Source organism: Triticum aestivum, chromosome 6B, assembly GCF_018294505.1.
Source record: "Triticum aestivum cultivar Chinese Spring chromosome 6B, IWGSC CS RefSeq v2.1, whole genome shotgun sequence".
NCBI classification, from domain to species: Eukaryota; Viridiplantae; Streptophyta; class Magnoliopsida; order Poales; family Poaceae; genus Triticum; species Triticum aestivum.
Genome location: NC_057810.1, coordinates 647314305 through 647330516, shown reverse-complemented (window position 1 = coordinate 647330516; position 16212 = coordinate 647314305).

Sequence of the window (16212 nt, the reverse complement as noted above, 5' to 3'; positions counted from 1 at the left end):
CTAAGGAACCAGGGGTACAGATGTAAAAATCCCATATAACTTCTATACAAATATACCCAAACATAACTCATTACATTGTCTTCCTTGTCAAACTTCAACTAATTTGCTCAAGTTTAAAAATAATTAACGGGGCTCACAATCATAGAAGATGTCCAAGATAGTATATTTATATATGAAATCTCTCTTCCTTCAATATTCTTTCATGAATTGTTCAAGTGACCAATGTTGTGTTTGCTAACTTTTCAATAAATTTTACAACCTATACTTCTTATATGTGAATTCATTAATCCCCATGGGATAAGCATATGAAGCATATATAATTTCAGATTTATGATATTCAATTCATTTAACCATTTACTCATAGGATATAAGTGAAGCACGAGAGTAAATGAAAAAACTACTCTAGAAAGATATAACTGAAGATTAATGAGTAGTCAAATAGTTAAATAGCCATGGGTGGACTCTCTCTCATTCAAGATTTCAGATCCAAAGATTTTATTCAAATAGCAAGTAAAATTAAAATACGCTCCAACCAAAACACATATCATGTGACGAATAAAAATATAGCTCCAAGTAAGGTATGCAAATGGTTTTGAAGACGAAAGAGGGGATGACTTCCGGGGCATCCCCAAGCTTAGGCGCTTGAGTCTTCCTTGAATATTACCTTGGGGTGCCTTGGGCATCCCCAAGCTTAGAGTCTTTCCACTCCTTATTCTCCTCGTATCGATTTCTCACCCAAAGCTTGGAAACTTCAATCACACAAAACTTAACGGAACTTCGTGAGATGAGTTAGTATGATAAAGAGTAAATCATTCACTTTGGTAGTATCAATATAAGATTCATAATTGTTTCTCACACAATGCCTACTGTACCATATAATTCTACAATTTATATTGAGCAATATAAGCCATAGAAATGAGAAAACAAGCAAACTATGCATTGAAAACAGAATCTGTCAAAAACAGAACAGCCTGTAATGATCGGAACAACAACCATGCTTCTGTTACTCCATTTTTTTTTGAAAAATTAGGACAACCTATGCAATTTGTATATAAATCTTGTGTAAATAATTCAGATCAAAAGCACACTTCTATGATTTTGAAGATTATTTTACCGGGCGTAAAAGTTTCTATTTTTCAGCAAGATCAAATCAACTATCACCGTAAGCCATCCCAAAGGTCTTACTTGGCCCAAACACTAATTAAAACACCAAAACAAAATTAGTATAGAGGTAATAATTTATATTTATTAAAAAAAACAGAACCAGAAACCAAAAACATAAAAATAAATTTGGGTTGCCTCCCAACAAGCGCTATTGTTTAACGCCCCTACCTAGGCATGATATTTTAATGATACTCTTCTAAGCCCAATTTTGATGATAGTCTTATTCATACTCAAAAAGATATAAGTGAAGTTCATGAAGCATTCTACAATTAATATAGATTTACCAACATCCAAACTCAAAATATATAAGTGAAGCACACGAAGCATTCTATAAAACCATACTAAAAAGATTGAAGTGAAGCACAAAGAGCATTCTATAAAGCCATACTCAAAAGATTTAAGTGAAGTGCATGAAGCATTCTATAAATCAATGAAGGACTATCTCATACTAGCATGGTGCATAAGGGAAAAGAAAGGAAAAATAAACTCAAAAGACACATATCATGTGAAAAAAACCAAGGTATACCGATAATTGTTGAGGAATAAAGATGGGATGCCAACCGGGGCATCCCCAAGCTTAGATGCTTGAGTATCCTTGAAATATTTACTTGGGGTGCCTTGGGCATCCCCAAGCTTTAACTCTTGCCTATCCTTATTCTTCTCATATTGATAACTCCTCGATCTTTGAACACTTCATCCACACAAAACTTAACAAAAAACCTTGTGAGATCCGTTAGTATAATAAAGCAAATCACTACTTTTAGGTACTGGTGTAAACTCATTCCAATTTCATATTAGCATTATATCTACTGTATTCGAACTTCACCATAGTTCATACCCCCCGGTACAACCCATAAATTTATCAAAATAAGCGAACAACACATAGAAAATAGAATCTGTCAAAAACAGTACAGTCTGTAGCAATCTGGAAACTTCGTATACTTATGTAACTCCAAAAATTCTAAAAAATTAGGAAAAATAAACAATTTGCATGGAAATACTGTGTAGAAATTTCAAAAACTTTTGAGTTCCAGTAAAAAATGAAAATTCACGCACTACAACCAAAGTTTCTGTTTTTGCACCGCACGTAGCAAACAAGCAATCTAATCATCCTAAAACCAAAACTTGGCATATTATTTTTATAATAGAATGGATATATACAAGGGGATAATTATTTTTGATAAACTTCCATAAAAAGTTCTACATTATTTCCATGAGCATGAACACAAGTGTTCAAGGTCGACCCTCACTTCTCTAATGCATAACCTTCCAATCACTTCCCTTTTTGAAATTGTTTTTACGCATAAGAGGCAAGTAATTTTTTTTTGTATTTTCATTCTTTAATTTTTTTGTTTAACCCACAACTAAGAAACAAAAACAAAGGAAAAAAAATCTACTTAGTGAAGAAAGCAAACAAGCACACACGATAATATCAACCCCACACTATACCTCCCCGGCAACGACGCCAGAAAAGAGCTTGAATGCCCAAGTGCAAGGAATCATCGTAGCAATTTCGAAAGGTGGAAGTGATAAGTATGGAGTGTCGAACCCACACGGAGCTAAAGGTAAGATCAATATTCTCTCAAGTCCTATCTGCCAGTGATACGACTCTACGTACACCGAACGTTTGCTTCCATCTAGAAACGAGAAATAAAACTACGTTATGGGTATGAAGTGGATAGTTTGCATGATATCGGAGAACTAAAATATAAAAATAGGTGCTGTTAACATAAAGTTAGAATATATTACAACATATTATAAATATCAAGTGTGGAATAATGATGGATCGGTGTGCGGAATTATCCTAGGCAATTGTTAACAAGATCGGTAGTCGTTATTGCAATTTTATATGAGGGAGAGGCATAAGATAACATACTTTCTCTACTCGGATCATATGCACTTATGATTGGAACTCTAGCAAGCATCTGCAACTACTAAAGATAAATGTAAAACCCAACCATAGCATTAAAGTATCATGTCCTCTTTATCCCATACGCAACAACCCCCTTACTCGGGTTTAAGCTTCTGTCACTCTAGCAAGTAGCAACCCACTATAAGCAAATCATGAATGTATTGCAACACCCTACAGCTGGAATCCTTCACGTGTGCATGGCACAGAAGGCACCATAGGACAACACCAGAATAAAACATACAACTCAAACCAATCTTGGTCATCAATCAACACAAAAGACAAAAGAAATCTACTCAAAACATCATAGGATGGCAACACATCATTGGATCATAATATGTGGCATAAAGCACCATGTTCAAGCAGGGGATTACAATGGGGTGCGGGAGAGTGGACCACCAAAAATAGATGAGGAAGATGGCGATGTTAATAAAGATGATCACCACGGTGATGATTCCCTCGGTAGCACTCCGGCGACACCAATAGAGAGGGGGAGAGAGTCTCCCCCTTGTGCTTCCTCCTCCATGGCCTCCCCCCTAGATGGGGAGAGGTTCTCCCTCTGGTCCTTGTCCTCTATGGTGATGATGGAACCTTCTGGCTCCCTCATCCATGGCCTCCGGTGAGGATGGCCCCCTCCGACAGGGTGCCAAAGAGGGCCTAGATTATTTTTTGTGGCTACAAAGGCTTGCGGCAGCGGAAGTTCCGATCTAGGTTTCTTTTTGTAGGTTTGGTGATTTATAGAAAATTTTGGTGTCGGTCTCACGTCAAGGGGGTCCACGAGGCAGTGGCAAGGAAGGAGCACCCCCCGATGGGCAGGGCGCGCCCCTTACCTTGCTGTCGCCTCGGGACTCCTCTGGCCCAACTCCGATGCTTCAGGGGTCTCTTTTGGTCCATAAAAAATCACCGCAAATTTTCAGCCCATTCCGAGAACTTTTATTTCTGCACAAAAAATGACACCATGGTAGTTCTGCTGAAAACAACGTCAGTCCAGGTTAGTTCTAATCAAATCATACCAACATCATATAAAATTGTTGTAAACATGGCATGAATACTTCATAAATTATAGATACATTGAAGACGTATCTGTGTGCAGTCTATCGCAGATCCTAGGCTGCCTCCAAAAATGCGTCAAAGTCTAGCATGCCTCCAGCACCCCTTTGTAGGTGGGAGCGAGAGGAACTGTCGGGGGAGTTACTCGTGGCTAGACTAGGATATGAGGATAATTCATCTCTAGAGTCAAGTCATTTCTGGAGTTAAGTCGGCCGGTTACAATCTTGACCCAGCTACAATCTTGACCCGGCTACAATCTTGACCCGGCCTGCTACAGGACCCGGACTTATACGAAATTCCACCAAGGATTCCAAATACAAGGTGGAAACACCTGACCTAGAAGACATGGAGGATTTAGAGGACTTAGAGTAGGACTCCGACCACGGCTATAACCTGGATTATTTTGTAACCCCATGGACTCAACTATGATATAAAGCGAGTCCCAGGGTCATGAGAAGGACAGGTTTTTAGACAGACAAGTGTCAAGATAGATGTTTTGATAGGTCTCGAGATAGATGTTTTGATAGTTCTCGAGACAGAGGTAGAAAAATAGCACCCTTGTAATCGAGACCACCATAATCAATAGCAATAAATTAGGATGTAGGCTTTCACCTCCACTGTGAGGGGCCGAACCTCGGTAATATCATGTCTTATCATATTCTGATCAACCCCATCCATGCTTCAACCTAGCGGCGATGAGCTGACAACTTTGTCTTCTCACGAGGACATCTGTCATGGCAAAACCACAACAGGAACTCCACCTCCACTCCGGCGAGGTTCATGTTGGATTCGCAGGTTATTCGGTTACTCCTCCCGTGCTGTTCAGCTTGGATTTACGAGCTCCCCATCCAGCTGACCTTTATCCTTTTTTTTCTTGTGCAGCTCCGCGTCGCGCCACGTGCAGTTCGCTGATCATCACCGCGTGCCCATGTAGTATGACTCGATGAGCTGCCCTCCTCCCCTTGCAGTCAAGGCTTCCAGAACTTGTAGTGCGAGGGACACCCAAGTGTAGTTCGTGCGTCACCTTTTCCCAAAAACTTATTGAGGGAGTCCAGGATTAGGGGGTCCCCGGATAGCCGGACTATATGCTTATGCCGAACTGTTGGACTATGAAGATACAAGAATGAAGACTTCGTCCCGTGTCCATGTGGGACTCTCCTTTGCGTGGAAGGCAAGATTGGCAATTCGGATATGTAGATTTCCTTCTCTGTAACCGACTCTGTGTAACCCTAGCCCCCTCCGGTGCCTATATAAACCGAAGGGTTTAGTCCATAGGGCAACACAATCATAATCATAGGCTAACTTCTAGGGTTTAGCCTCTACGATCTCGTGGTAGATCAACTCTTGTAATACTCATATCATCAAGATCAATCAAGCAGGAAGTAGGGTATTACCTCCATAGAGAGGGCCCTAACCTGGGTAAACATTGTGTCCCCCGCCTCCTGTTACCATTAGCCTTAGACGCACAGTTTGGGACCCCCTACCCGAGATCCGCCGGTTTTGACACCGACACTTATTTTCTGCAGTTCGCTATGTGGCCGATTATGTCATGACATTCAGTATTCGGCCACATAGGAGGCACTACTATACTTTACGGGAAAAGTATAAATATAGCCTTTATTATCAAAAGCATTGTTTTTACAATCAAGATACATGTCACTGGAGCATGGTATTCTTAGAGCACTGAGCCTCTATTACACGGGCACCTTCTAAGACTTCTTCAAAATAGTGCTCGGGCGAGTCCTGGCCCCCGGGCAGACCCCCGGCTGCAATAGCGGTGGCCTCCATCTTCACCCAATACATCTTAACACGGGCAAGGGCCATCCGCGCACCCTCTATGCACGCCGACCTCTTGACAGCGTCGATATGCGGCACAGCACGAATAAATCATTGCACCAAACCAAAATAACTATCCGGACTTGGTTCCTTCGGCCACAGATGATCCACGACAGCCTTCATGGCAAGCCCTGACAACCTATGGAGCTCAACCCACTCGGCCATTCGCTCATTCAACAGCAGCGGGCGCCTTGGATTACTGAACTGCGACCAGAACAATCTTTCCACCTCATGATCTTTTTGATCTTTGAAATACTCAGTCACATCAGCAGCACTCTTTGCCAAATCCAAGTATGCGTCTGCAGAACTCCACAGTTGATCCAAAGGGGCATACTTCCGATCGCCGAACTTTGTTCGGAACGAAAAGGGCTTCCCAGCCGTGATATCACCGGCTTGCCGAAGCTCCTCCCGCGCCACTCTAATTTCAGAGCGAGTTTCCTTTGCTGCTTGCAAGGCCTTCTTTAGGTCGGCCGTCTTTGTTTGATTTTCCCTTTCAAGAAGCTCATATCGGCTGGCGGCATTTTGTAGCTCAAGAGCCATGTTGGCTATTTTGTCCTCACTCTGGCAATGAGCAGCCTGTTCGGCTTTTAATTCTTCGGCTGCCTTCAGGGCGGTCGCATCACTTTTCCTGGCTTGCTCCTTGGCCCGGGCAAGTTAGGCCCGAAGGGTCTCCACGGCGGCAGCTCCATCTGCAGTCAAAGCATATTATAAATACTAGCATCATGCTCTTATTAATTTTTGCTGACCACCCAAATATACATACCCTGTGCCTCGTCAAGCCGCTTGTTCACAAGCGTGATGTCCACATCCACCACATCAATTTGCCGCCTCAGTTCAGCAAATTCAGCAGTCCGGTCAGCCGCCGGATCTGCAGCCGCCTGCGCACAAATGCAGTGCTATCGTTACCTGAGACTATGCTCCTCTGCTTGCCTCGTCCGGACGGCAACCAGAGTCTCAGGGGCTACTATCTATACAAAGCACACCTTGCATGTACGGTACAGTCAAAAAAAATATATATCACTTTGCGTACCTCAAAGCCTCTTAGCAGGCTCGTAAAAGCTTCATTCAACCTGCTTTTTGCGGATGAAATCCTCTCCACCACCGTACCCATTAAGATACGATGTGCCTCTGATATATCTGCTTGCTGCAAAAGACCCATCAATGTGTTCGGTTGTACACCGGACAATCCCGGGCTTTTTCTGTTGGTCTCCTTAGGAGCTGAGAAATCCAGACATCGGGCGGCCGAAGAGTTACCTTCTGGCCTTTGCGTATCAGGAGAGATCCTCTGGGACGACACCTCAGGGTCGTCCGCCTCATGAGGCGGGGAAGCAGGACGAGGCGTTTCGCTCTCCATCATCTCCGGAAGAAGATCCCCCAATGACGAACATTGTTGAGAAGGGTATGAGCCGGACTGCAAAAACATACGTCTTGGTTGTTATTCTCAGGAAAAGAGCAGGGCCTGCTTACTAAAGTGCCTTTGTTCACTTACGGCTCGGTTGACGGCTGGCCCCCTTGTGGGTGTTGTGCAGTAAGGATGCCCTCCGGGGAAGGGCCCCCTGGTGAAGGTTTCTTCCCTCGTTTGGAAACCTTCGTTTCCAAGTCTTCAGAGGTGGTCCTTTTCTTCCCGTGGGGAGAGGGGATTCCAGATTCTCCTCCCTGATCATCCTCCAACACGGGGGCACTAATTCCCCCGGTTAGGATGCGTAATGTACCTCCAGCATGAAGCCCGCTTTTGGCTTCCCTATTCCTCTCCTTGTCCTCCCCTGATGGCACTTGATAAGGTGCGCGAGCCAGCATCCTGGTTAGTACAGGATCCGGTGAGCCTTCGGGAAGAGGGGCCGAACACCTGATCCTCTCCGCCTTTCTTATCCATTCCTGGCCAAGGGTGGTTTTTCAGGATAATGTTGTGACAAATATAATGACAACATGTTCGGTCGTAGAGTTACTTACTTGAGTATCTGGACGGTTGCAGTTGAGACCCGCATCCTATGTGGTGTCCGGACACTTTATTCGTGATCCGAAGAACAATTGATACATCCCTTCGAGCGTCACGCCGAAGAAGTGTTGAATGGCTCGCGGTCCTTCTGGGTTGAACTCCCACATACGAAGAGATCGACGTTGGCATCGCAGGACCCGACGAACTAACATTACTTGAATTACTTTGACGAGACTTATCCTCTTGAGGAGATCTTAGATGCGGCTTTGCAATGTCAGCACGTCATTAACCGGTCCCCGGTCTAGCCCCTTGTTGACCCATGATGCAAGCTGTGGCGGAGGGGCAGAGCGGAAGGCCGGGGCGGCTGCCCACTTTGTACCTCGGGGTGTTGTGATGTAAAACCACTCCCGTTGCCATAGGCCAGACACCTCCGGGAAGGAACCCTTTGGCCATACGGCGTCGGCACCTTTGCTTATTATAGCGCCTCTGCACTCCGCGTGTCACCCGTCGATCATCTTTGGCTTCACACTGAAGGTCTTGAGCCATAAGCCAAAGTGAGGGGTAATGCGGAGGAAGGCCTCACACACGATGATAAACGATGAGATGAAGGAAGGAATCTGGAGCTAGATCATGAAAATCTAGTCCGTAATAGGACATGAGCCCTCTAACGAAGGGATCAAGACTAAATCCTAGCCCTCAGAGGAAGTGGGAGATGAATACAACACTCTCGTTGGGTTTGGGAGTGGGAATAACCTGCCCTTGAGCAGGTAGCCTGTGAAGGATTTTCGTGGTCAGATACCTAGCCTCCCTAAGCTTCTTGATGTCCACCTCTGTGACGGAAGAGGCCATCCACCGGCCATGAAGGTTGGATCCGGACATGGTTGAAGGTCCGGGGTGCTTAGACTGAACCTTGGGTGTTGGAACTAGAGGTAGGGGAAGGGAAGGATCGGGCGTGGGAAGAAAAGGACATGTCTTGACGTCCTTATATAGAGGAAGAATATCAAGTGTCCTCCGCGCGGCCGTTTGGAACTTGCCTAAACCAAGGAGTCATACTAATGGAGCGGTTGGGTTACCCATGCCCGTATTGATGAGAATCCCGTGATAAGGGGAACACGATCTCTACTTCTACAAGACGTGCCAATAAAACTGCCTCGCAAGACATGTAGTGCCAGGTTGGGAAAAACAGATTTGATAATAACCGGGCCGCGGCGTGATATCATGCTAGGTAAAAGTTGTCAGCAGATTAGACTTGTGGAATATTGTACTCTCTACGGTAGTATGTGGAATTTGTTTTGCAGAGTCGGACATGATTCTTGTGTTCAAAATCTTCTTTGGAGTATTCGGAGAAGGAACCCGCCTTGCAATGCCGAAGACAATCTGCGCGCCGGACTCATCGTCATTGAAGCCTGGTTCAGGGGCTACTGAGGGAGTCCATGATTAGGGGGTCCTCGGACAGCCGGACTATATGCTTATGCCACACTGTTGGACTATGAAGATACAAGATTGAAGACTTCGTTCCGTGTCTGGGTGGGACTCTCCTTTGCGTGGAAGGCAAGCTTGGCAATTCAGATATGTAGATTTCCTTCTCTGTAACTGACTCTGTGTAACCCTAGCCCCCTCCGTTGTCTATATAAACCGGAGGGTTTAGTCTGTAGGGCAACAACAATCATAATCATAGGCTAGCTTCTAGGGTTTAGCCTCTACGATCTCGTGGTAGATCAACTCTTGTAATACTCATATCATCAAGATCAATCAAGCAGGAAGTAGGGTATTACCTCCATAGAGAGGGCCCGAACCTGGGTAAACATTGTGTCCCCCGCCTCCCGTTACCATTAGCCTTAGACGCATAGTTCGGGACCCCCTACCCGAGATCCACCAGTTTTGACACCGATACTTATTTTCTGCAGTTCGCTATTTTTTATTTGGGCAATGTTCAGTGCAATGCGCTTCTTATTTTGGGTGCACCTCCATTTGCGTGAAGATGGCATTCATGTGGCATGCGGTTTGTACACGCTGGTAGAGCGGGGCTTGAGATGTGGCTCAGTGTGCATCTCTATGCAGTTGATGGGCACACTGAGAGACGATGGCAAACAATTGCTTGGTTTGCAGTGAGCTCTGTGTTCAACACCATTGCAGTTCGAATCCCGACATGACACAGTGCACTTCACGGTGCTAAGACATCTAGTTGGGGGCATGGTGTTTGGCCACAATGGCAGCTGAGGATGGTGACGAGTAGTCACATCTAAGGCGTGTCCAAAAGGATCGGATTGTAATCTTGATTATTTGTTTTGGGTCCATTTTTATAGTACACACCCGTGAGAAAAAAAGAAGCACTACACTTCATTTTCTCCTCTATATAAAATAGTAAAAGTGAAAAAATAGAAATGACGCCCCTAGTACATAATCATGAAAAACAATTGCGGTTCACTAAGTTTGACCATGAAGTCCATATATGTTTTTATTTTTTTTAATAAAAAGACAAAAAACTGATGTGGTTCATTTAGATTCCATGCCGACTAATAGAAAACACAAGTGTAGTTTGTTTGCCACAACTATGTGGTTCGCTCCGATAAAACAAGAAAAAAGAATGTGGGAAACCACCACGGTTCATTACTCATTGCTCAAAATGGGGTTGTCGTATGCAGACGTAGTACAAACAAATCCATACTTGGTGGGATGCAATCCATACAGACAAAAAAAAGATTACTTGGGATGCAGTTCAGTGTAAACATCTTCTATAGTTCACTTTGTAAAACGGGGAAATGAATAACATCGCAAGAAGTTCACTTCTTTTTACATGTAGTTTACTAGTTTCTACCCCGTGGTTCACTTTCAAGAGTGACGTTGTTCACTTGTGTTCAACATGAATGCAAAAATATTGGGAAAACAACAAAAAGCGTAAGTCGGTTCACTTCTCCATGCAGTGCAGTTCGCTCGCTCTGTCCATGCAGTCCACTTGGCAGTTCTATGCACGCAAAAAAATAAGTATGAAAAAGACAACAAAAACTCATGCGGATCACTTTCAATAGTGTCAGGGTTCTCTTTAGGTAGTGTCGCGGTTCACTTAATCCCAGAATGTGAAGTGCAAATAATTGTTACAAAAACGACAAAAAAAGTTATGCGGTTCATTTCTCAACATTGTTGCGGTTCACTTACGTCCGATATGAAGCACGATCCACTTCCTCGCTTGGGAAAATTTACGTCTGAATAAAAGAAATCATTGATACATCTCCAACGTATCTACTTTTCCAAATACTTTTGCCCTTGATTTGGACTCTAACTTGCATGATTTGAACGGAACTAACTTGGACTAACGCTGTTTTCAGCAGAACTGCCATGGTGTTATTTTTGTGCAGAAATAAAAGTTCTCGGAATGACCTGAAACTCCACGGAGTCACGTTTTGGAATTAATAAAAAATATTTGCGAAATAATCAACGTAAGGGGGCCCACACCCTATCCACGAGGGTGCAAGGCGCGCCCACCCCCTGGGGTGCGCCCCCTGCCTCGTGGGCCCCCTGGACCTCCACCGACCTCAACTCCAACTCCATATATTCACGTTCGGGGAGAAAAAAAAATCAGAGAGAAGGATTCATTGCGTTTTATGATACGGAGCCGCCGCCAAGCCCTAATCTTCCTCGGGAGGGCTGATCTGGAGCCCGTTCGGGGCTTCGGAGAGGGGAATCCGTCGCCATCGTCATCATCAACCATCCTCCATCACCCATTTCATGATGCTCACCGCCGTGCGTGATTAATCCCATCGTAGGCTTGCTGGACGGTGATGGGTTGGATGTGATTTACCATGTAATCGAGTTAGTTTTGTTAGGGTTTAATCCCTAGTATCCATTATGTTCTAAGATTGATGTTGCTATGACTTTGCGATGCTTAATGCTTGTCACTAGGGCCCGAGTGCCATGATTTCAGATCTGAACCTATTATGTTTTCATGAATATATGTGAGTTATTGATCCTATCTTGCAAGTCAATAGTCACCTACTACGTGTTATGATCTGGAAAATCCCAGAGTGACAATAGTCGGGACACTTCCCGGTGATGACCGTAGTTTGAGGAGTTCATGTATTCACTAAGTGCTAATGCTTTGGTCCGATACTCTATTAAAAGGAGGCCTTAATATCCCTTAGTTTCCAATAGGACCACGCTGCCACGGGAGGGTAGGACAAAAGATGTCATGCAAGTTCTTTTCCATAAGCACATATGACTATATTCAGAATACATGCCTACATTACATTGATGAACTGGAGCTAGTTCTGTGTCACCCTATGTTATACCTGTTGCATGATGAATTACATCTGACATAATTATCCATCAATGATCCATTACCTACGAGCTTTTCACATATTGATCTTTGTTATGTTACTTCTCCGTTACCACTGTTACGATTGCTACAAAACTGCTACTGTTACTTTTGCCACCGTTACCATTACTTCCATACTATTTTGCTACTAAATAGTTTGCTGCAGATATTAAGTCTTTCAGGTGTGCTTGAATTGACAACTCAGATGCTAATACTTGAGAATATTATTTGGCTCCCCTTCTGTCGAATCAATAAATTTGGGTTGAATACTCTACCCTTGAAAACTGTTACGATCCCCTATACTTGTGGGTTATCAAGACTATTTTCTGGCACCGTTGCTTGGGAGCATAGCTCTATTCTTTGAGTCACTTGGGATTTATATCTGTTGATCACTATAAGGAACTTGAAAGATGAAAGAACCAAGATTTCTCCCTCAACTATGAGGGGAGGTAAGGAACTGCCATCTAGCTCTGCACTTGATTCACCTTCTGTTATGAATAAATTCGTGACACCTACACCTTCACCTGCTATTGATTCTAATATGCCGCATGTTATTGATGATGCCACTTATGCTATGCATGATGCTTATGATGATACTACTTCTATGCTTGATAATACTATGCCATTAGGTGAATTTCTGGTTGAACAACTTGCTAGGGTTAGAGAATGAAATTATTGAAAATGATGATATTGATGAAAGTGATGATGAAGATTCTCCCCCTAGATATGAATTGCCCGTTGTGCCCAAGGGTTATGTTATGGATGAAGAAACTGCTAGAGACTTTTTGCTTGCAATGATAGATATGATCTTAAGAAAATGTTAGCTAAGCTGAAAGAAAAGTCTCTGAATGCTAGAATGAAATATGACCCTGCTTTTGCTACTTCACCTATCTGTGTTACTGATAAGGATTATGATTTCTCAGTCGATCCTAAGTTAATTACTTTTGTTGAATATGATCCTTTCTATGGCTATGAATCTGAAAGTGTTGCGGCACATCTTACTAATCTCACCTCCCTTCTCAAGCCACCTTTTTTGATTCCCCCTTCTCTAGTGGATCCTGCCATCTGTGCAAGCTTTCACAGATCCTAGGCTGCCTCCAAAATGCGTCAACGACCAGCATGCCTCTAGCACCCCTGTGTAGGTGGGGGTGAGAGGAACTGTCGGGTGAGTTACCCGTAGCTAGACCAGGATCTAAGGATAAGTCATCTCTAGAGTTAAGTCATTTCTAGAGTTAAGTCATCCAGTTACAATCTTGACCTGGCTACAATCTTGACCCGGCCTGCTATAAGACACGGCCTGCTACAGGACTTGGACTTAGACGAAATTCCACCAAGTAGTCCAAATACAAGATGGAAACGCCCGACATGGAGGATATAGAGGACTTAGAGTAGGACTCCGACCGCAGGTATAACCCAGAATCTCTTGTAACCCCATGGACTCAGCAATTATATAAAGCGAGTGATACATCCATTTTGCATCATGTTTACCTATTGTTATTTATAATGTTTTATGCATAATAATGCTTTTTGGAGTAATTCTTATGCTTTTTCTCTCATAATATGCAAGGTTCACATAAAGAGGGAGAATTCCGAAAGTTGGAAATCTGATCCTGAAAAAGCTTTGTCAGGCCACCTATTCTGCACAACTCTGAATGAGCTGAAACTTCACAATGAATTTTTATGGAATAAATAAGAAATAATGGAGCAAATAACTACCGGAGGGGGCCACCTGGTGAGTACAAGATTAGTATATAAGTCATTTTTACCTAGAAAAAAATAAACGGAGGACTTTCGTGATGAAGCACCGCCGTCTCAAGGCGGAACTTGGGCATGAGCTCTTTTGCCCTCTGGTGAAGCGATTTTGCCGGGGGAACTTCCCTTCTAGATGGGGAAATCATCGTGATCATCATCACCAAGAACTCTCCCATCTTGGGGAGGGCAACCTCCATCAACATCTTCGACAACACCATCTCCTCTCAAACCCTAGTTCATCTCTTGTGTTCAATCTTTGTACCAGAACTATAGATTGGTGCTTGTGGGTGACTAGTAGTGTTGATTACATCTTGTAGTTGATTACTCTATGGTTTATTTATTGGAACATTATATGTTAAGCTCCATTGTTCTATTTAATACCCCTCTGATCTTGAGCATGATTATCATTTGTGAGTAGTTATTTTTGTTCTTGATGTCACGGGAGAAATCTTGTTGCAAGTAATCATGTGAATTTTATATGTGTTCGATATTTTGATGGTATGTATGTTGTGATTCCCTTAGTGGTGTCATGTGAACATCGACTACATGACACTTCACCATATTTGGGCCTAAGGGAATGCATTGTGGAGTAGTTATTAGATGATGGGTTGCGAGAGTGACAGAGTCTTAAACCCTACTTTATGCGCTACTCCGTAAGGGACTGATTTGGATCCAAAAGTTTAATGCTATGGTTAGAATTTATTCTTAATACTTTTCTCGTAGTTGCGGATGCTTGCGAGGGGGTTAATCATAAGTAGGAGGTTTGTTCAAGTAAGAACAGCACCTAAGCACCGGTCCACCCACATATCAAATTATCAAAGTAGCAAACACAAATCAAACCAACATGATGAAAGTAACTAGATGAAATTCCCGTGTGCCCTCAAAAATACTTTGCTTATCATAAGAGACCGTTTTGGTCCTTTGCCTCAAAAGGATTGGGCTACCTTGCTGCACTTTAGTTACCATTACTGTTACTTGCTCGTTACAAATTATCTCGCTATCAAACTACTCGTTACTTATAATTTCAGTGCTTGCACCTTGCTAAAAACCGATTGTCATTTCCTTTTGCTCCTCGCTGGGTTCGACACTCTTACTTATCAAAAGGAATACGATTGATCCCCTATACTTGTGGGGCATCAGCGAGTCCCATGGTCATGAGAAGGACAGGTTTTTACACAGACAAGTCTCGAGACAAATGTTTGATTGCCTGCTAGAACTACGTCGGTATTTCCCCAAAGAGGAAGGGCTGATGTAGCACAGCGACGGTAGGTATTTCCCTCAGTGATGAGACCAAGGTTATTGAACCAGTAGGAGAACCAAGCAACACAACGTAAACAGCCCCTGCACACAAATAACAAATACTCGCCATCCGACATGTTAAAGGGGTTGTCAATCCCTTTCGGGTAACGATGCCTCAAATTGGCCAGAACACGTGATAAAGTTGTGATACATAGGATAAATAGATCGCAAAATAAATAAAGTGTAGCAAGGTATTTTTTGTAATTTTGTTTTAATAGATCTGAAAATAAAAAGCAAATAAAAATAGATCGCAAAGGCAAATATGATGAGAAGAGACCCGGGGGCCGTAGGTTTCACTAGTGGCTTCTCTCGAGAAAAATAGCAAACGGTGGGAAAACAATTACTGTTGGGCAATTGATAGAACCTCAAATAATCATGATGATATCCAGGCAATGATCATTATATAGGCATGACGTCCAAGATTAGTAGACCGGCTCCTGCCTGCATCTACTACTATTAGTCCACACATTGACCGCTATTCAACATGCATCTATTGTATTAAGTTCATGGAAAAACAGAGTAATGCAATAAGAACGATGATATGATGTAGACACGATCTATTTATGTAGAAATAGACCCCATTTTTATCCTTAATAGCAATGATACATACGTGTCGTTTCCCCTTCTAGCACTCGGGTCAAGCACCATAAGATCGAACCCATCACAAAGCACTTCTTCCCATTGTAAGATAAAAAGATCAAGTTGGCCAAACAAAACCCAAATATCGGAGAAGAAATACGAGGCTATAATCAATCATGCATATAAGAGATCAAAGAAGACTCGAATAACTTTCTGGATAAAAACTCAGATTTGATCATAAACTCAAAGTTCATCGGATCCCAACAAACACACCGCAAAAGACCTACATCATATGGATCTCCAAGAGACCATTGTATTGATAATCAAGAGAGAGAGAGATGAACCCATCTAGCTACTAACTAAGGACATGTAGGT